Here is a 16,188-nt window from a genome sequence, read left to right on the forward strand (position 1 = left end):
TCCTCTATCACTGTTGCCACACTCTCGCTGCTCTGTCCTTGCTCACTGTTTTCACACTCCCGCTGCTCTCTCCTCTATCACTGTTCTCACACTCGTGCTCCTCTCTCCTCTGTCAGTTTTCTCAGACTCTCCCTGCTCTCTCCTTTCTCACTTTTCTCAAACTCCCGCTGCTCTCTCTCACTGTTCTCACACTCCCACTGCACTCTCCTCTATCACTTTTCTCACGCTCCCGCTGCTCTCCTTTCTATCACTCTTCTCACACTACCTCTGCTCTACCCTCTATCACTGTTCTCACACTACTGTTGCACTCTCCTCTATCACTGTTGCCACACTCTCGCTGCTCTGTCCTTGCTCACTGTTTTCAGACTCCCGCTGCTCTCTCCTCTATCACTGTTCTCACACTCGTGCTCCTCTCTCCTCTATCACTTTTCTCACACTCTCCCTGCTCTCTCCTTTCTCACTTTTCTCAAACTCCCGCTGCTCTCTCTCACTGTTCTCACACTCCCACTGCACTCTCCTCTATCACTTTTCTCACACTCCCGCTGCTCTCCCCTCTATCACTGTTCTCACACTTGCGCTGCTCTCTCCTCTATCACTGTTCTCACAATCGTGCTGCTGTCTCCTCTATCACTGTTCTCACATTCAGCCTGCTCTCTCCTTTCTCACTTTTCTCAAACTCCCGCTGCTCTCTCCTTTCTCACTGAACTCACACTCCCACTACACTCTCCTCTGTCACTTTTCTCACACTCCCGATGCTCTCCACGCTATCACTCTTCCCACAATCGCGCTGCTCTCTCCTTTCTCATTGGTCTCACACACCCTCTGCTCTCTCCTCTATCACTGTTCTCACACTCCTGCTGACCTCTCCTCTATCACTGTTCCCACACTCTCGCTGCTCTCTCCTTGCTCACTGTTTTCACACTCCCGCTGCCCTCTCCTCTACCACGAATCTCAAACTCCCGCTGCTCTATCTTCTCTCACTGTTCTCACAAAGTGCTGCTCTCTCCTCTATCACTGTTCTCACACTCTCCCTGCTCTCTCCTTTCTCACTTTTCTCAAACTCCAGCTGCTCTCTCTTTTCTCACTGTTCTCACACTCCCGCTGCACTCTCCTCTATCATTTTTCTCACACTCCCGCTGCTCTCCCTTCTTTCACTGTTCTCACACTCCCTCTGCTCTATCCTTTCTCACTGTTCTCACCCTCCTGCTGCCCTCTCCTCTATCACTGTTGCCAGACTCTCGCTTCTCTCTCCTTGCTCATTGTTTTCACACTCCCGCTGCTCTCTTCTCTACCACGGTTCTCACACTCGTGCTGCTCTCTCCTCTATCACTTTTCTCATACTCTCCCTGCTCTCTCCTTTCTCACTTTTCTCAAACTCCCGCTGCTCTCTCTCACTGTTCTCACACTCCCACTGCACTCTCCTCTATCACTTTTCTCACACTCCCGCTGCTCTCCCCTCTATCACTGTTCTCACACTTGCGCTGCTCTCTCCTTTCTCACTGTTCTCAAACTCCCTCTGCTCTCTCCTCTATCACTGTTCCAGCAATCCTGCTGCCCTCTCCTCTATCACTGTTCCCACACTCTCGCTGCTCTCTCCTTGCTCATTGTTTTCACACTCCCGCTACCCTCTCCTCTACCACTGTTCTCACACTCCCGCTGCTCTCTCCTCTATCACTGTTTGCACACTCTCACTGCTCTCTACTTTCTCATTGTTCTCACACTCCCTCTGCCTTCTCCTCTATCCCTGTTCTCACACTCCCTCTGCTCCAAACTTTCTCACTGTTCTCACACTCCCAATGCTCTCTACGTTCTCATTGCTCCCACACTCCCGCTGATCTCCCCTCTACCGCAGTTCTCACACTCCCTCTGCTCCCTGCTGTCACTGTTCTCAAACTCCTGCTGCTCTCTCCTCTATCAATGTTCTCACACTGCCACTGCTCTCTCCTTTTTCAATGTTCTCACACTGCTGCTGCTCTCTCCTCTATCACTTTTCTCACACTCCTGCTTCTCACCCCCTATCACTGTTCTCACACTCCCGCTGCACTCTCCTTTCTCACTGTTCTCACACTCCCGCTGCTGTCTCCTCCATCACTGTTCTAACACTCCTGCTGCTAACTCCTTTCTCACTGTTCTCACCGTCCCGCTTCTCTCATCTTTCGCACTTTTCTCACACTCCCGCTGCTCTGTCCTTTCTCATTTTGCTCATGATCCTGCTGCTCTCTTCTCTATCACTGTTCACGCACAAACATGCTGCTCTCTCCTTCTTCACTTTCCTCACACTCCCTCGGCTCTGTCTTTTCTCACTGTTCTCACACTCGTGCTGCTCTCTCCTCTATCACTGCTCTCACATTACTGCTGCCCTCTACTCTATCACTGTTCCCATACTCTCGCTGATTTCTCCTTGCTCACTGTTTTCACACTCCCGCTGCTCCCTCCTCTTCCACTGTTCTCACACTCCCGCTGATTCTCCTCTATCACTGCTCTCACACTCGTGCTGCTCTCTCCTCTATCACTGTTCTCATATTCTCCCTGCTCGCTCCTTTCTCACTTTTCTCAAACTCCCGCTGCTCTCTCCTTTCTCACTGAACTCACACTCCCACTACACTCTCCTCTGTCACTTTTCTCACACTCCCGATGCTCTCCACGCTATCACTCTTCCCACAATCGCGCTGCTCTCTCCTTTCTCATTGGTCTCACACACCCTCTGCTCTCTCCTCTATCACTGTTCTCACACTCCTGCTGACCTCTCCTCTATCACTGTTCCCACACTCTCGCTGCTCTCTCCTTGCTCACTGTTTTCACACTCCCGCTGCCCTCTCCTCTACCACGAATCTCAAACTCCCGCTGCTCTATCTTCTCTCACTGTTCTCACAACGTGCTGCTCTCTCCTCTATCACTGCTCTCACACTCTCCCTGCTCTCTCCTTTCTCACTTTTCTCAAACTCCAGCTGCTCTCTCTTTTCTCACTGTTCTCACACTCCCGCTGCACTCTCCTCTATCATTTTTCTCACACTCCCGCTGCTCTCCCCTCTTTCACTGATCTCACACTCCCTCTGCTCTATCCTTTCTCACTGTTCTCACCCTCCTGCTGCCCTCTCCTCTATCACTGTTGCCACACTCTCGCTGCTCTCTCCTTGCTCACTGTTTTCACACTCCCGCTGCTCTCTTCTCTACCACGGTTCTCACACTCGTGCTGCTCTCTCCTCTATCACTTTTCTCATACTCTCCCTGCTCTCTCCTTTCTCACTTTTCTCAAACTCCCGCTGCTCTCTCTCACTGTTCTCACACTCCCACTGCACTCTCCTCTATCACTTTTCTCACACTCCCGCTGCTCTCCCCTCTATCACTGTTCTCACTTTTGCGCTGCTCTCTGCTTTCTCACTGTACTCAAACTCCCTCTGCTCTCTCCTCTATCACTGTTCTAGCAATCCTGCGGCCCTCTCCTCTACCACTGTTCTCACACTCCCGCTGCTCTCTCCTCTATCACTGTTAGCACACTCTCACTGCTCTCAACTTTCTCATTTATCTCACACTCCCTCTGTCTTCTCCTCTATCACTGTTCTCACACTCCCGCTGCTCCAAACTTTCTCACTGTTCTCACACTCCCAATGCTCTCTACGTTCTCATTGCTCTCACACTCCCGCTGCTCTCTCCTTCACCGCAGTTCTCACACTCCCACTGCTCTCTGCTGTCACTGTTCTCAAACTCCTGCTGCTCTCTCCTCTATCAATGTTCTCACACTGCCACTGCTCCCTCCTTTTTCAATTTTCTCACACTCCTGCTGCTCTCCCCCTATCACTGTTCTCACACTCCCACTGCACTCTCCTCTCTCACTGTTCTCACACTCCCGCTGCTGTCTCCTCCATCACTGTTCTCACACTCCTGCTGCTAACTCCTTTCTCACTGTTCTAAACCCTCCCGCTGCTCTCACCTTTCGCACTGTTCTCACACTCCCGCTGCTCTCTTCTTTCTCATTTTTCTCATGCTCCTGCTGCTCTCTGCTCCATCACTGTTCGCACACACACATGCTGCTCTCTCCTTCCTCACTTTTCTCACACTTTCTCTGCTCTGTCTTTTCTCACTGTTCTCACACTCGTGCCGCTCTCTCCTCTATCACTGCTCTCACACTACTGCTGCCCTCTCCTCTATCACTGTTCCCATACTCTCGCTGCTCTCTCCTTGCTCACTGTTTTCACACTCCCACTGCTCTCTCCTCTTCCACTGTTCTCACACTTCCGCTGCTCTCTCCTCTATCACTGTTCTCACACTCGTGCTGCTCTCTCCTCTATCACTGTTCTCACATTCTCCCTGCTCTCTCCTTTCTCACTTTTCTCAGACTCCCGCTGCTCTCTCCTTTCTCACTGTACTCACACTCCCACTACACTCTCCTCTGTCACTTTTCTCACACTCCCGATGCACTCCACGCTATCACTCTTCTCACAATCGCGCTGCTCTCTCCTTTCTCACTGGTCTAACACACCCTCTGCTCTCTCCTCTATCACTGTTCTCACACTCCTGCTGACATCTCCTCTATCACTGTTCCCACACTCTCGCTGCTCTCTCCTTGCTCACTGTTTTCACACTCCCTCTGCCCTCTCCTCTACCAAGGATCTCACACTACCGCTGCTCTCTCCTCTATCACTGTTCAGACAAAAGTGCTGCTCTCTCCTCTATCACTGTTCTCACACTCTCCCTGCTCTCTCCTTTCTCACTTTTCTCAAACTCCCGCTGCTCTCTCTTTTCTCACAGTTCTCACACTCCCACTGCACTCTCCTCTATCACTTTTCTCACACTCCTGCTGCTCTCCCCTCTATCACTGTTCTCACACTCCCGCTGCTCTCTACTTTCTCACTGTTCTCATACTCCCTCTGCTCTCTCCTCTATCACTGTTCTCACACTCCCTCTGCTCTCTCCTCTATCACTTTTCTCACACTGCTGCTGCTCTCTCCTCTATCACTGTTCTCACATTCTAACTGCTCTCTCCTTTCTCACTTTTCTCAAATTCCCGCTGCTCTCCCCTCTATCACTCTTCTCACACTTGCGCTGCTCTGTGCTTTCTCACTGGTCTCACACTCCCTCTGCTCTCTCCTTGCTCACTGTTTTCACACTCCCGCAGCTCTCTCCTCTACCGCGGTTCTCACACTCTCGCTGCTCTCTCCTTGCTTACCTTTTTCACAACTCCCGCTGCTCTCTTCTCTACCTTTGTTCTCACACTCCCGCTGCTCTCTCCTCTATCACTGTTGGCACACTCTCACTGCTCTCCCCTTTCTCATTGTTCTCAAAATCCCTCTGCCTTCCCCTCTATCACTGTTCACACACTCCCGCTGCTCCAACCTTTTTCACTGTTCTCATACTCCCTCTGCTCTCTCCTCTATCACTGTTCTCACACTCCTGCTGCCCTCTCCTCTATTACTGTCGCCACACTCTCGCTGCTCTATCCTTGCTCACTGTTTTCACACTCCCGCTGCTCTCTCCTCTACCACGGTTCTCACACTCGTGCTGCTCTCTCCTCTATCACTTTTCTCATACTCTCCCTGCTCTCTCCTTTCTCACTTTTCTCAAACTCCCGCTGCTCTCTCTCACTGTTCTCACACTCCCACTGCACTCTCCTCTATCACTTTTCTCACACTCCCGCTGCTCTCCCCACTATCACTGTTCTCACACTTGTGCTGCTCTCTGCTTTCTCACTGTACTCAAACTCCCTCTGCTCTCTCCTCTATCACTGTTCTAGCAATCCTGCGGCCCTCTCCTCTATCACTGGTCCCACACTCTCGCTGCCCTCTCCTTGCTCATTGTTTTAACACTCCCGCTAATCTCTCCTCTATCACTGTTCTCAAACTCCCGCTGCTCTCTCCTCTATCACTGTTAGCACACTCTCACTGCTCTCTACTTTCTCATTGTTCTGACACTCCCTCTGCCTTCTTCTCTATCACTGTTCTCACACTCCCGCTGCTCCAAACTTTCTCACTGTTCTCACACTCCCAATGCTCTCTACGTTCTCATTGCTCCCACACACCCGCTGCTCTCTCCTCAACCGCAGTTCTCACACTCCCACTGCTCTCTGCTGTCACTCTTCTCAAAGTCCTGCTGCTCTCTCCTCTATCAATGTTCTCACACTGCCACTGCTCCCTCCTTTTTCAATTTTCTCACACTGCTGCTGCTCTCTCCTCTATCACTTTTCTCACACTCCTGCTGCTCTCCCCCATCACTGTTCTCACACTCCCACTGCACTCTCCTTTCTCACTGTTCTCACACTCCCGCTGCTGTCTCCTCCATCACTGTTCTCACACTCCTGCTGCTAACTCCTTTCTCACTGTTATCACCCTCCCGCTGCAGTCACCTTTCGCACTGTTCTCACACTCCCGCTGCTCTCTCCTTTCTCATTTTTCTCATGCTCCTGCTGCTCTCTGCTCCATCATTGTTCACACACACACATGCTGCTCTCTCCTTCCTCGCTTTTCTCACACTTTCTCTGCTCTGTCTTTTCTCACTGTTCTCACACTCGAGCCGCTCTCTCCTCCATCACTGTTCTCACACTACTGCTGCCCTCTCCTAAATCACTGTTCCCATACTCTCGCTGCTCTCTCCTTGCTCACTGTTTTCACACTCCTGCTGCTCTCTCCTCTTCCACTGTTCTCACACTCCCGCTGCTCTCTCCTCTATCACTGTTCTCACACTCGTGCTGCTCTCTCCATTATCACTGTTCTCACATTCGCCCTGCTCTCTCCTTTCTCACTTTTCTCAATCTCCCGCTGCTCTCTCCTTTCTCACTGTACTCACACTCCCACTACACTCTCCTCTGTCACTTTTCTCACACTCCCGATGCTCTCCACGCTATCACTCTTCTCACAATCGCACTGCTCTCTCCTTTCTCACTGGTCTAACACACCCTCTGCTCTCTCCTCTATCACTGTTCTCATACTCCTGCTGACCTCTCCTCTATCACTGGTCCCACACTCTCCCTGCTCTCTCCTTTCTCACTTTTCTCAAACTCCCGCTGCTCTCTACTTTCTCACTGTTCTCACACTACCACTGCAATCTCCTCTATCACTTTTCTCACACTGCCGCTGCTCTCCCCTCTATCACTCTTCTCACACTTGCGCTGCTCTGTGCTTTCTCACTGGTCTCACACTCCCTCTGCTCTCTCCTTGCTCACTGTTTTCACACTCCCGCAGCTCTCTCCTCTACCGCGGTTCTCACACTCTCGCTGCTCTCTCCTTGCTTACCTTTTTCACACTCCCGCTGCTCTCTTCTCTACCTTTGTTCTCACACTCCCGCTGCTCTCTCCTCTATCACTGTTGGCACACTCTCACTGCTCTCCCCTTTCTCATTGTTCTCACACTCCCTCTGCCTCCTCCTCTATCACTGTTCACACACTCCCGCTGCTCTCTACGTTCTCATTGCTCCCACACTCCTGCTGCTCTCTCCTCTATCGCTGTTCTCACCCTCCCACTGCTCTCTGCTGTCACTGTTCTCATCTCCTGCTGCTCTCTCCTTTCTCAATGTTCTCACACTGCTGCTGCACTCTCCTCTATCACTTTTCTCACACTCCCGCTGCTCTCCCCTCTTTCAATGTTCTCACATTCGCGCTGCTCTCTCCTTTCTCACTGTTCTCAAATTACCTCTGATCTCTCCTCTATCAGTGTTCTAACACTCCTGCTGCCCTCTCCTCTATCACTGTTCCCACACTCTCGCTGCTCTCTCCTTTCTCATTGTTTTCACACGCCCGCTGCTCTCTCCTCTACCACTGTTCTCACACACCCACTGCTCTCTACGTTCTCATTGCTTGCACTCTCCCGCTGCTCTCTCCTTTCTCACTGTTCTCACACTCCCGCTGCACTCTCCTCTATCACTTTTCTCACACTCCGGCTGCACCCTCCTCTATCACTCTTCTCACACTCGCGCTGCTCTCTCCTTTCTCACTGGTCTCACACTCCCTCTGCTCTATCCTCTATCACTGTTCTCACACTCCTGCTGCCCTCTCCTCTATCACTGTTGCCACACTCTCGCTGCTCTCTCCTTGCTCACTGTTTTCACACTCCCGGTGCTGTCTCCTCTACCACGGTTCTCACACTCCTGCTGCTCTCTCCTCTATCACTGTTCTCACACTCATGCTGCTGTCTCCTCTATCACTGTTCTCACACTCTCCCTGCTCTCTCCTTTCTCACTTTTCTCAAACTCACGCTGCTCTCTCTCACTGTTCTCACACTCCCACTGCACTCTCCTCTATCACTTTTCTCACACTCCCACTGCTCTCTCCTTTCTCACTGTTCTCAAACTCCCTCTGCTCTCTCCTCTATCACTGTTCCAGCAATCCTGCTGCCCTCTCCTCTATCACTGTTCCCACACTCTTGCTGCTCTCTCCTTGCTCATTGTTTTCACACTCCCGCTACTCTCTCCTCTACAACTGTTCTCACACTCCCGCTGCCCTCTCCTCCATCACTGTTCTCACACTCCCATTGCTCTCTCCTCTATCACTGTTCTCACACTCTCTCTGCTCCAAAATTTCTCACTGTTCGCACACTCCCAATGCTCTCTACGTTCTCATTGCTCCCACACTCCCGCTGCTCTCTCCTCTACCGCAGTTCTCACACTCCCACTGCTCTCTGCTGTCACTGTTCTCAAACTGCTGCTGCTCTCTCCTCTATCAATGTTCTCACACTGCCACTGCTCGCTCCTCTCTCAATGTTCTCACACTGCTGCTGCTCTCTCCTCTATCACTTTTCTCACACTCCTGCTTCTCTCCCCCTATCACTGTTCTCACACTCCCACTGCACACTCCTTTCTCACTGTTCTCACACTCCCGCTGCTGTCACCTCCATCACTGTTCTAACACTGCTGCTGCTAATTCCTTTCTCACTGTTCTCACCGTCCCGCAGCTCTCATCTTTCGCACTGTTCTCACACTCCCGCTGCTCTCTCCTTTCTCATTTTTCTCATGCTGCTGTTGCTCTCTGCCTTATCACTGTTCTCGCACACACATGCTGCTCTCTCCTTCCTCACTTTTCTCACACTCCCTCGGCTCTGTATTTTCTCACTGTTCTCACACTCCTGCTGCTCTCTCCTCTACCGCTGTTCTCACACTCCCACTGCTCTCTCCTTTCTCACTGTTCTCAAACTCCTGCTGCTCTCTCCTCTATCAATGTTCTCACACTGCCACAGCTCTCTCCTTTCTCAATGTTCTCACACTGCTGCTGCACTCTCCTCTATCACTTTTCTCACACACCCGCTGCTCTCCCCTCTATCACTCTTCTCACGCTCACGCTGCTCTCTCCTTTCTCACTGTTCTCAAACTCCCTCTGATGTCTCCTCTATCACTGTTCTCACATTCTCGCTACTCTCTCCTTGCTCACTGTTTTCACACACCCGCTGCTCTCTCCTATACCACTGTTCTCACACACCCGCTGCACGCTCCTTTCTCACTGTTCACACACTCTCGCTGCTCTCTCCTTTCTCATTGTTCTCACACTCCCTCTGCCTTCTCCTCTATCACTGTTCTCACACTCCCGCTGCTCCAACCGTTCTCACTGTTCTCACACTCCCACTGCTCTCTACGTTCTCATTGCTCGCACACTCCTGCTGCTCTCTCCTCTACCGGTATTCTCAAACTCCCACTGCTCTTTGCTGTCACTGTTCTCACACTCCCGCTGCTCTCCCCTCTACCACTGTTCTCACACTCCCACTGCTCTCTGCTGTCACTGTTCTCAAACTCCTGCTGCTCTGTCCTCTATCCATGTTCTCACACTGCCACTGCTGTCTCCTTTCTCAATGTTCTCACACTGCTGCTGCTCTCTCCTCTATCACTTTTCTCACACTCCCGCTGCTCTCTCCTTTCTCACTGTCCTCACACTCCCGCTGATCTCGCCTTTCGCACTGTTCTCCCACTCCCGCTGCTCTCTCCTTTCTCATTTTCCTCATTCTCCTGCTGTTCTCTGCTCTATCACTGTTCACACACAAACATGCTGCTCTCTCCATCCTCTCTGTTCTCACACTCCCTCTGCTCTGTCTTTTCTCACTGTTCTCACACACCCTCTGCTCTCTCCTCTATCACTGTTCTCACACTCCTGCTGACCTCTCCTCTATCACTGTTCTCACAAAAGTGCTGCTCTCTCCTCTATCACTGTTCTCACACTCTCCCTGCTCTCTCCTTTCACACTTTTCTCACACTACCGCTGCTCTCTCCTTTCTCACTGTTCTCACACTCCCTCTGCTCTCTCCTCTATCACTGTTCTCACACTCCCGCTGCTCTCTCCTCTATCACTGTTCCCACACTCTCGCTGCTCTCTCCTTTCTCATTGTTTTCACACTCCCGCTGCTCTCTCCTCTACCACTGTTCTCACACTCCCACTGCTCTCTACGTTCTCATTGCTTGCACTCTCCCGCTGCTCTCTCCTTTCTCACTGTTCTCACACTCCCGCTGCACTCTCCTCTATCACTTTTCTCACACTCCGGCTGCACCCTCCTCTATCACTCTTCTCACACTCGCGCTGCTCTCTCCTTTCTCACTGGTCTCACACTCCCTCTGCTCTATCCTCTATCACTGTTCTCACACTCCTGCTGCCCTCTCCTCTATCACTGTTGCCACACTCTCGCTGCTCTCTCCTTGCTCACTGTTTTCACACTCCCGGTGCTGTCTCCTCTACCACGGTTCTCACACTCCTGCTGCTCTCTCCTCTATCACTGTTCTCACACTCATGCTGCTGTCTCCTCTATCACTGTTCTCACACTCTCCCTGCTCTCTCCTTTCTCACTTTTCTCAAACTCACGCTGCTCTCTCTCACTGTTCTCACACTCCCACTGCACTCTCCTCTATCACTTTTCTCACACTCCCACTGCTCTCTCCTTTCTCACTGTTCTCAAACTCCCTCTGCTCTCTCCTCTATCACTGTTCCAGCAATCCTGCTGCCCTCTCCTCTATCACTGTTCCCACACTCTTGCTGCTCTCTCCTTGCTCATTGTTTTCACACTCCCGCTACTCTCTCCTCTACAACTGTTCTCACACTCTCTCTGCTCCAAAATTTCTCACTGTTCTCACACTCCCACTGCTCTCTACATTCTCACTGCTCGCACACTCCTGCTGCTCTCTCCTCTACCGCTGTTCTCACACTCCCACTGCTCTCTGCTGTCACTGTTCTCAAACTCCTGCTGCTCTCTCCTCTATCAATGTTCTCACAATGCCACTGCTCTCTCCTTTCTCAATGTTCTCACACTGCTGTTACACTCTCCTCTATCACTGTTCTCACACTCCCAATGCTCTCTACGTTCTCATTGCTCCCACACTCCCGCTGCTCTCTCCTTTCTCACTGTTCTCACACTCCCAATGCTCTCTACGTTCTCATTGCTCTCACACTCCCGCTGCTCTCTCCTCTACCGCAGTTCTCACACTTCCACTGCTCTCTGCTGTCACTGTTCTCAAACTCCTGCTGCTCTCTCCTCTATCAATGTTCTCACACTGCCACTGCTCGCTCCTCTCTCAATGTTCTCACACTGCTGCTGCTCTCTCCTCTATAACTTTTCTCACACTCCTGCTTCTCTCCCCCTATCACTGTTCTCACACTCCCACTGCACAATCCTTTCTCACTGTTCTCACACTCCCGCTGCTGTCACCTCCATCACTGTTCTAACACTGCTGCTGCTAATTCCTTTCTCACTGTTCTCACCGTCCCGCAGCTCTCATCTTTCGCACTGTTCTCACACTCCCGCTGCTCTCTCCTTTCTCATTTTTCTCATGCTGCTGTTGCTCTCTGCCTTATCACTGTTCTCGCACACACATGCTGCTCTCTCCTTCCTCACTTTTCTCACACTCCCTCGGCTCTGTATTTTCTCACTGTTCTCACACTCCTGCTGCTCTCTCCTCTACCGCTGTTCTCACACTCCCACTGCTCTCTCCTTTCTCACTGTTCTCAAACTCCTGCTGCTCTCTCCTCTATCAATGTTCTCACACTGCCACAGCTCTCTCCTTTCTCAATGTTCTCACACTGCTGCTGCACTCTCCTCTATCACTTTTCTCACACACCCGCTGCTCTCCCCTCTATCACTCTTCTCACGCTCACGCTGCTCTCTCCTTTCTCACTGTTCTCAAACTCCCTCTGATGTCTCCTCTATCACTGTTCTCACATTCTCGCTACTCTCTCCTTGCTCACTGTTTTCACACACCCGCTGCTCTCTCCTATACCACTGTTCTCACACACCCGCTGCACGCTCCTTTCTCACTGTTCACACACTCTCGCTGCTCTCTCCTTTCTCATTGTTCTCACACTCCCGCTGCTCCAACCGTTCTCACTGTTCTCACACTCCCACTGCTCTCTACGTTCTCATTGCTCGCACACTCCTGCTGCTCTCTCCTCTACCGGTATTCTCAAACTCCCACTGCTCTTTGCTGTCACTGTTCTCACACTCCCGCTGCTCTCCCCTCTACCACTGTTCTCACACTCCCACTGCTCTCTGCTGTCACTGTTCTCAAACTCCTGCTGCTCTGTCCTCTATCCATGTTCTCACACTGCCACTGCTGTCTCCTTTCTCAATGTTCTCACACTGCTGCTGCTCTCTCCTCTATCACTTTTCTCACACTCCCGCTGCTCTCTCCTTTCTCACTGTCCTCACACTCCCGCTGATCTCGCCTTTCGCACTGTTCTCCCACTCCCGCTGCTCTCTCCTTTCTCATTTTCCTCATTCTCCTGCTGTTCTCTGCTCTATCACTGTTCACACACAAACATGCTGCTCTCTCCATCCTCTCTGTTCTCACACTCCCTCTGCTCTGTCTTTTCTCACTGTTCTCACACACCCTCTGCTCTCTCCTCTATCACTGTTCTCACACTCCTGCTGACCTCTCCTCTATCACTGTTCTCACAAAAGTGCTGCTCTCTCCTCTATCACTGTTCTCACACTCTCCCTGCTCTCTCCTTTCACACTTTTCTCACACTACCGCTGCTCTCTCCTTTCTCACTGTTCTCACACTCCCTCTGCTCTCTCCTCTATCACTGTTCTCACACTCGTGCTGCTCTCTCCTCTATCACTGTTCTCACATTCTCCCTGCTCTCTCCTTTCTCACTTTTCTCAAACTCCCACTGCTCTCTACGTTCTCATTGCTTGCACTCTCCCGCTGCTCTCTCCTTTCTCACTGTTCTCACACTCCCGCTGCACTCTCCTCTATCACTTTTCTCACACTCCGGCTGCACCCTCCTCTATCACTCTTCTCACACTCGCGCTGCTCTCTCCTTTCTCACTGGTCTCACACTCCCTCTGCTCTATCCTCTATCACTGTTCTCACACTCCTGCTGCCCTCTCCTCTATCACTGTTGCCACACTCTCGCTGCACTCTCCTTGCTCACTGTTTTCACACTCCCGGTGCTGTCTCCTCTACCACGGTTCTCACACTCCTGCTGCTCTCTCCTCTATCACTGTTCTCACACTCATGCTGCTGTCTCCTCTATCACTGTTCTCACACTCTCCCTGCTCTCTCCTTTCTCACTTTTCTCAAACTCACGCTGCTCTCTCTCACTGTTCTCACACTCCCACTGCACTCTCCTCTATCACTTTTCTCACACTCCCACTGCTCTCTCCTTTCTCACTGTTCTCAAACTCCCTCTGCTCTCTCCTCTATCACTGTTCCAGCAATCCTGCTGCCCTCTCCTCTATCACTGTTCCCACACTCTTGCTGCTCTCTCCTTGCTCATTGTTTTCACACTCCCGCTACTCTCTCCTCTACAACTGTTCTCACACTCCCATTGCTCTCTCCTCTATCACTGTTCTCACACTCTCTCTGCTCCAAAATTTCTCACTGTTCGCACACTCCCAATGCTCTCTACGTTCTCATTGCTCCCACACTCCCGCTGCTCTCTCCTCTACCGCAGTTCTCACACTCCCACTGCTCTCTGCTGTCACTGTTCTCAAACTCCTGCTGCTCTCTCCTCTATCAATGTTCTCACACTGCCACTGCTCGCTCCTCTCTCAATGTTCTCACACTGCTGCTGCTCTCTCCTCTATCACTTTTCTCACACTCCTGCTTCTCTCCCCCTATCACTGTTCTCACACTCCCACTGCACACTCCTTTCTCACTGTTCTCACACTCCCGCTGCTGTCACCTCCATCACTGTTCTAACACTGCTGCTGCTAATTCCTTTCTCACTGTTCTCACCGTCCCGCAGCTCTCATCTTTCGCACTGTTCTCACACTCCCGCTGCTCTCTCCTTTCTCATTTTTCTCATGCTGCTGTTGCTCTCTGCCTTATCACTGTTCTCGCACACACATGCTGCTCTCTCCTTCCTCACTTTTCTCACACTCCCTCGGCTCTGTATTTTCTCACTGTTCTCACACTCCTGCTGCTCTCTCCTCTACCGCTGTTCTCACACTCCCACTGCTCTCTCCTTTCTCACTGTTCTCAAACTCCTGCTTCTCTCTCCTCTATCAATGTTCTCACACTGCCACAGCTCTCTCCTTTCTCAATGTTCTCACACTGCTGCTGCACTCTCCTCTATCACTTTTCTCACACACCCGCTGCTCTCCCCTCTATCACTCTTCTCACGCTCACGCTGCTCTCTCCTTTCTCACTGTTCTCAAACTCCCTCTGATGTCTCCTCTATCACTGTTCTCACATTCTCGCTACTCTCTCCTTGCTCACTATTTTCACACACCCGCTGCTCTCTCCTATACCACTGTTCTCACACACCCGCTGCACGCTCCTTTCTCACTGTTCACACACTCTCGCTGCTCTCTCCTTTCTCATTGTTCTCACACTCCCTCTGCCTTCTCCTCTATCACTGTTCTCACACTCCCGCTGCTCCAACCGTTCTCACTGTTCTCACACTCCCACTGCTCTCTACGTTCTCATTGCTCGCACACTCCTGCTGCTCTCTCCTCTACCGGTATTCTCAAACTCCCACTGCTCTTTGCTGTCACTGTTCTCACACTCCCGCTGCTCTCCCCTCTACCACTGTTCTCACACTCCCACTGCTCTCTGCTGTCACTGTTCTCAAACTCCTGCTGCTCTGTCCTCTATCCATGTTCTCACACTGCCACTGCTGTCTCCTTTCTCAATGTTCTCACACTGCTGCTGCTCTCTCCTCTATCACTTTTCTCACACTCCCGCTGCTCTCTCCTTTCTCACTGTCCTCACACTCCCGCTGATCTCGCCTTTCGCACTGTTCTCCCACTCCCGCTGCTCTCTCCTTTCTCATTTTCCTCATTCTCCTGCTGTTCTCTGCTCTATCACTGTTCACACACAAACATGCTGCTCTCTCCATCCTCTCTGTTCTCACACTCCCACTGCTCTGTCTTTTCTCACTGTTCTCACACACCCTCTGCTCTCTCCTCTATCACTGTTCTCACACTCCTGCTGACCTCTCCTCTATCACTGTTCTCACAAAAGTGCTGCTCTCTCCTCTATCACTGTTCTCACACTCTCCCTGCTCTCTCCTTTCACACTTTTCTCACACTACCGCTGCTCTCTCCTTTCTCACTGTTCTCACACTCCCTCTGCTCTCTCCTCTATCACTGTTCTCACACTCCCGCTGCTCTCTCCTCTATCACTGTTCTCACAATCGTGCTGCTCTCTCCTCTATCACTGTTCTCACATTCTCCCTGCTCTCTCCTTTCTCACTTTTCTCAAACTCCCGCTGCTCTCTCCTTTCTCACTGGTCTCACACTCCCTCTGCTCTCTACTCTATCACTGTTCGCACACTCCTGCTGCCCTCTCCTCTAACACTGTACCCACACTCTTGCTGCTCTCTCCTTGCTCACTGTTTTCACTCTTCCGCTGCTCTCTCCTCTACCACTGTTCTCACGCTCCCGCCGCTCTATCCTCTATCACTGTTCTCACACTCGTGCTGCTCTCTCCTCTATCACTGTACTCACACTCTCCTGCTCTCTCCTTTCTCAGTTTTCTCAAACTCCCGCTACTTTCTCCTTTCTCTCTGTTCTCACACTCCCACTGCACTCTCCTCTATCACTTTTCTCACACGCCCGCTGCTCTCCCCTCTATCACTGTTCTCACAGACCTGCTGCTCTCTCCTTTCTCACTGTTCTCAAACTCCCTCTGCTCTCTCCTCTGTCACTGTTCTAACACTCCTGCTGCCCTCTCCTCTATCACTGTTACCACACTCTTGCTGCTCTCTCCTTGCTCACTGAATTCACACTCGTGCTGCTCTCTCCTCTACCAATGTTCTCACACTCCCGCTGCTCTCTCCTCTAT

Source organism: Carcharodon carcharias, chromosome 30 (genome assembly GCF_017639515.1).
Source record: "Carcharodon carcharias isolate sCarCar2 chromosome 30, sCarCar2.pri, whole genome shotgun sequence".
NCBI lineage: Eukaryota > Metazoa > Chordata > Chondrichthyes > Lamniformes > Lamnidae > Carcharodon > Carcharodon carcharias.